This window comes from Conger conger, chromosome 4 (genome assembly GCF_963514075.1).
Source record: "Conger conger chromosome 4, fConCon1.1, whole genome shotgun sequence".
In the NCBI taxonomy this organism is placed as follows: domain Eukaryota; kingdom Metazoa; phylum Chordata; class Actinopteri; order Anguilliformes; family Congridae; genus Conger; species Conger conger.
The window spans coordinates 15,351,534-15,357,852 of record NC_083763.1 but is presented as its reverse complement, the minus strand read 5'-3'; the positions used below and the strand labels follow the sequence as shown (position 1 = coordinate 15,357,852).

Below are 6,319 nucleotides of genomic sequence, written 5' to 3'. Positions count from 1 at the left end.
GGAATGATATTTTATTTTCTTAGGCTTCAAAGGTGTTTTTACGTGGTCACCTGACTACAGCCTTTCCTGAAATCTAGCAAGGCAAGCTCTTCTGTGTACTTGACAATGTTGCTCAGATCCTCTGTTCCCATCTTTGAATTTAACCCTAACTGATGCTTGTTCATTACCCTGCATGCTCAACACTATTTCTGTGCTGAACTAAAATCTGTGAGCATGCATTCTTTTGTGTCCTTACTCGGGGTGTACCTAATCAGGTTGTATGTGATCAGTGTATAAATCATTAGATGGCAATGCGAGGTTGTTCATGATGGAAGTAAAGTCTTCTCATGTACTGTCCAAAATGGATGTGTGGGTCAGTAATGATGTCATCTCCCGGGAGGCCCATGAAGAAGAGATGGAGAAGGTTCGGTTGGAGATTCAGGAATGTAAAGACGTCATTCAAACCCAGCAGCAGCTCTTGCAGGTTTGCCTAAAACGCCACCTCTCTCTTTCAGTCCGTGCGTGATCGCATGAGCCAACGGCGATCAATTTTCATTAATAGTTAGTCGGTGCTTTATTTTTAAGTTTTGTGCTTTCCCTCTTGCATATGCCTATTCATTTTTATAAATACATTTCAGTTACTTTGTGTATTATTGAACTGCCTTCCACACCATTTCACCATGTTTGGTATAGCTATAGGATTTTGTCCCAAAGACAACTACAACTGGAACCATCTAGACACATTTTCGTTTGTAACCAAGTGAGGGATTTGAGCCTTGAGAACTTGGAGGAGGTGGCTTGTTGCATTTGCCCTCAAATTAAACTGTCAAACTGTAAATCACAATCAAAACTCTGTCCTAATCCTGACAGCCATAGTCTATAGAAATGTGGAAACATGTAGGTGTTTGAAGCTTATTATCTTTGTTTGGTTTTGTCTGCACCCCTCTCACCCTTCTACAGCAGCAACTGAGCTCCCCCTGTGATGACGAGACCGCAATACATACACTCTGTGAGCACTTTATTACGGATTCATTAGTCTTTATTTATTAGACTTATTTTTCGACTTAAGTCTTCTGCTACTGTAGCCTATCCACTTAGAGGTTTGATGCTAGCAGTAGTTGGCTAGCTAGCTATCAGTGTCATTTTATTAGGTATCCTGATTGAGGTACTAGAAAGTTTCACTTTAATTGCAATCAACATGCATTTGCTTTATTTTGTTCATATTTGAAATAAAAGAAAATAAATCTTATTTAATGCCTTTCTTGCACATGGCTTCTGCCATAGGAAATGTGTTAAGTCATAGTGAGGCTTGGGAAAATCTATAAAAATAGTGAAACTGTATATGGGAATAATTAAATGGCCTAATTCCTAAAGTGAAAGATGTCCTTGAAATTGAACTTGTGCTTGAAGTTAAGCTACAATATCATTTTGGCTAGTGATTCAAATGTACAAATGTACAGCTTCAAAAGGCATTATGTGGCCAAATGGGATGAAATAAGTTATTGTGAAGTGATTTAGGTATTTGATTGTCTTCCACTTCCTGTGGCCGTGGAACATAAAAATGATCTGGATGGGTCAGTCTGAGTAATCTGAAGATAATCTTTTTCTTTTTTTTTTTTTTTAAGAGTAGTAACCATTTAATATAGTGTTTGATTTTATTATTGGAAGTAGTAATGTGCAAGTTGATGTTTTTCTTTGAATTCTTTAGAGGAAAGCATTTGAAGAGGACCGAGCAACTTGGCTCAAACATCAGTTTCTGAACATGACTCCATTTACAGAACGCACAAAATCCCATACTCCAAAACCTCAAAGTGCCTTATCAGTTTGTAAGTGCAGGTCATGTTTTTACAAATGGTGAAATTATTTAATGTTGGGTCATTAATATATTTGGTCATATGAATCTTGTATGTCTACCTCTTTTTAAGCTATGAAAGTGCTGTGTGGATGTTGTAGTAAGCAAGGCATGATTTATGCTATAGGTACCGAGCCAGAGGTTAAAAATTCATCCACTCCTGCACGACTGGGTGAATCACCATCTCATACCACTTTTACCTCACCGAAAGCCGCCCCTGTGAGGATGCCATCTACAGCAGATCTCAACAATACTCTTTGTCTCGTCACTGACCACAGGTACACGCAAACTGTCATTTCCATGCATAAACATGGTCACTGCTTTGTAGTATTATTATTATTATTATTATTATTACTATGTATGCTGCATACTTTCAGTTGTTTCTGCAATGGTTTTATATTTATTATTCATTTTGCAGCTCAACAAAAGCAGTACCAAAGAGGGGGAGTTGGCAAGACTCTGACATCATGCATAGCAGCAAACTTTCAATCAAATCAAGTTACTGCAATGGAACAGGTGACACAAGCATATTTTCTCATGCTGGAGAAGATGATGACCAAATCTAAGGCCATTTGGGACCACCTCAGTACTTTGTTTTGTTTTTTTAAGCCGTATCCATGAGTTTCATGAATGGATTTTGTTTTATAACATACCATGGTTTGATGAATCTGTAATGTTGGGGGTGACGGAGAGCCAGTTGCGACTAGGAGAAAACCCCTTCAAAAAGCGCGCACGCGAACGTGTTCGCCACTAATACTCCCAAAACCCAACGGAAGTAAATACTTTCCTTCTCCCGAGACAGAGGGAGGAACAAAAACAAACCCGAAGGCGACTCAGAATAACTAAACAGAAAAGAAGCCCAAAAACTGGCTGAGGAGAAAAATAAAACAACCCTTTAAAACTGGGCGAAATAACAAACCAAACTTGGTGCTTGTAAACCCTCAGTGATGTAGTGGACTGAGGAAATCCCGAAAAGAAAATACAACCTAGCGAAAAAAATGCTAGGCACAATAAAATAAAACCCACGAGATGCAGCTCGGGAATAAAAGACAAACAAAAATACAGTTACCGGGGACACCGTCCCTCTACCCACGACTCACACGAGTCTCAAATAAAAAGAACAAAGAACCTTAAAGGAAGGCGCCAGTGAACAAGAGCGACCAACTGCACGCCAACCTTACCCGTAATAGCAATCTCAATACTACCAGCACAATACCGGACTCATAGAGCAAGAGTCTACCCTGTGCTTTTACCGGCTTGGTATAAGAGCGAACAGTTAATACACAAGCACTGAACGGAAGGCAGGACTGGGTTTAAATAGTCTCCCGGGAGGTAATTCCCCTGAAGTAAATGAGGATCAGGTGAAATCAATGATCCTCAGCCCTCAGGTGGTGACCAGGGGTATTACCTCCCACCCTGACAGGACCCCCCCACTAAGGAGCGGCCCCAGACGCTCCTTCCGCCCCTCGCCTGCGAAATTCCTGGATCAACTCAGGGTCCAGAATGTTCCTTGAGGGGACCCAACATCGTTCCTCAGGGCCAAACCCCTCCCAGTCTATGAGATACTGTTTTCCCCTGCCCACACGACGCTCCGCCATGATGCGCCGCACGGTGTAGACTGGCCCCCCGTCAATAAGGCGTGGAGGTGGTGGTGGGACCTCCGCAGGGGCCAACACACTAGTCAACACCGGTTTGAGGCGAGAGACGTGGAATGTAGGATGGATTCTCATAGACCGGGGCAGTTGCAGTCGTACCGTAACGGGATTGATTTTCCTGGTTATTTTGAATGGCCCTATGAAACGTGGCGCGAGCTTACGAGACTCCACCCGCAGCGGGAGATCCCGCGTGGACAGCCACACACGTTGTCCTACCCTGTAGCAGGGCGCCGACTGGCGGCGTCTGTCAGCCCACCTTTTCTGATTGGCCACCGCCCTTATGAGAGCAGCCCGCACCTTGCCCCACGTGGCCCGGCACCACCGAACAAAGGCCTCTGCAGATGGCACTTCGTTCCCTCTCTCCAACTCCGGGAACAGTGGCGGGGGGTAACCGAATTGCGCCTCGAACGGCGAGAGCCCTGTGGAGGCGTTCAGCAGTGAATTGTGGGCATACTCCGCCCACGTGAGGTGACGACTCCATGACGTGGGGTTGTCAACCGCCAGACACCGTAGCGTGTTTTCTAGGGTCTGGTTAGTGCGTTCTGTCTGCCTGTTAGTCTCAGGGTGAAAGCCTGAGGACAGACTAGCCGAAGCCCCCAGCAGAGAACAGAACGCCCGCCAGAACCGGGATGCGAACTGAGGACCCCGATCCAATACCACATCCTGAGGCAGCCCGTGCAACCGGAACACGTGGTCAACCACCAACCATGCGGTCTCCACTGCCGATGGTAACTTGGGCAGTGCCACAAAGTGGGCCGCCTTGGAAAACCGATCCACCACCATGGTGGCAACCCCGTGATAAAATCCAGTGCGATGTGACTCCAGGACGTAACTGCCCCGCGGGAGGACTGTGGGAGCCCTTGCTGCGCGCGCAGACTGGGCACGCGACCACAAATTCGCGGACCTCCCTCTCCATCCCGGGCCACCAGAATCGCCGGGACAACAAATCTGCGGTGCGCCGAACCCCCGCTAAATGTGAGGCGTGCCCCCACTGCAGCACTTGGGACCGGACCTTCGCGGGCACAAAAAGACGATGCGGTGGACCCCCCCGTGGATCCGGATCTTGCCGTAGTGCTCTCCGCACTGCTGATTCAACCCCCCAAATGACTGGCGCCACGATCCGAACCCCAGACAGAATGGGTTCCGGATTGTGTTCCCGGTCAGTTTTATCATAAACCCGGGAGAGAGAGTCTGGTTTGATGTTTTTAGAACCTGGCCGGTATGTTACCGTAAACGAGAAACGCGCAAAAAATAGTGCCCAGCGGGCCTGATGGGAATTGCGCGTTTTAGCGGTCTGGATGTACTCCAGGTTCTTGTGGTCCGTCCACACTGTGAACGGATGTTCCGCCCCCTCCAGCCAGTGCCGCCACTCCTCCAAGGCTAATTTTACTGCCAGCAGTTCTCGATCCCCCACGTCGTAGTTTCTCTCAGCCTGAGACAGCGACCGAGAGAAAAACGCGCAGGGGTGCACCTTTTGATCTTAGGGAGACCGTTGTGAAAGAATGGCCCCCACCCCCAATTCAGACGCATCAACCTCCACAATAAACGGCAGAGACGGGTTCGGAGTTATAAGAATGGGTTCAGAACAGAACCTCTTCTTTAACTCCACGAACGCCGCCTCAGCCTGAGGAGTCCACACGAAATGCGTAGGGGCTTTCTTTCGGGTGAGCACAGTGATGGGCGCGACTGCTGTACTGAAATTCCGGATGAACCGGCGATAAAAATTGGCAAACCCTAGGAATCTCTGTACCTGCTTCACTGACTCCGGGGTTGGCCAATCCCTCACGGCCGCAATTTTTTTTGGATCCATCTCGGTTTTGCCGGCGGAAACAATAAAACCGAGGAATGTTACCGAATTTGTGTGAAACACGCACTTTTCTGCCTTTACAAAAAGGCGAGCCTCTAATAGGCGTGTCAGTACCTTCTTAACATGCTGAATGTGCTCCGAGAGTGTGGCGGAAAAGATCAGAATATCGTCTAAATAGACGAAAACAAATCTCTCCAGCATGTCCCGAAGCACATCATTAACGAGCGCCTGAAACACTGCGGGGGCGTTAGTGAGACCAAACGGCATAACCAGGTATTCATAATGGCCAGAGTGTGTGTTGAAGGCTGTTTTCCATTCATCGCCTTCCCGTATGCGTACCAGATTGTACGCATTACGGAGGTCTAATTTGGTGAAGACTGACGCTGTTTGCAGGCGCTCGAACGCGGAGTTCATCAATGGCAGGGGGTACCTATTCTTTACAGTGATCGCATTCAGACCTCTGTAATCGATGCAGGGCCTTAGGCTCCCGTCCTTTTTTTTGACAAAAAATAATCCCGCCCCTGCCGGTGATGATGAAGGTCGGATGAACCCGTTGGTTAGGGCATCTTGAATGTATTCTTTCATAGCCCTGCTCTCAGGTACTGACAGCGAATAGAGCGCACCCCGGGGCGGAACTGTACCAGGATGCAACTCTATAGCACAGTCGTATGAACGGTGGGGAGGTAACACAGTAGCCCGTTGTTTACTAAAAACCCCGCCAGGTCACTATATGACTGCGGGACATTAGATGGCAGCGGGAACGCAACAGCCCCCACCATCCGATCCTCCCTCCGACTGATAGCGATTTGTCCTAGGCTATCGAGATCCCTGTCTGTGACGTCACTACCCTCTCCCTCGTCTATGGGGGGGCTCCAGTCCCAGATTGGGTCCCACGTCAGGCTCCCTTTCCGACCCCTCCTCCTCGGGTGCCCTAACCCCAGGGTTTAGGAGCTCACTAGACTCCTCATCCCATTCGGAGCCTATGTCAGTATCAGTGGGAGGGGTAGGGGAATCATTCCCACGGTC

General features: G+C 47.7%; 1 long non-coding RNA gene across 1 annotated transcript; it reads left to right on the top strand.

Moving 5' to 3' along the window:
* The first annotated feature begins 1,666 nt into the window (after positions 1-1,666).
* Positions 1,667-2,874, top strand: LOC133127726 (uncharacterized). The gene is made up of 3 exons (XR_009708652.1): positions 1,667-1,805; positions 1,959-2,109; positions 2,250-2,874. It is a non-coding gene; the product is annotated as an uncharacterized LOC133127726 (long non-coding RNA).
* Positions 2,875-6,319: the final 3,445 nt, after the last annotated feature.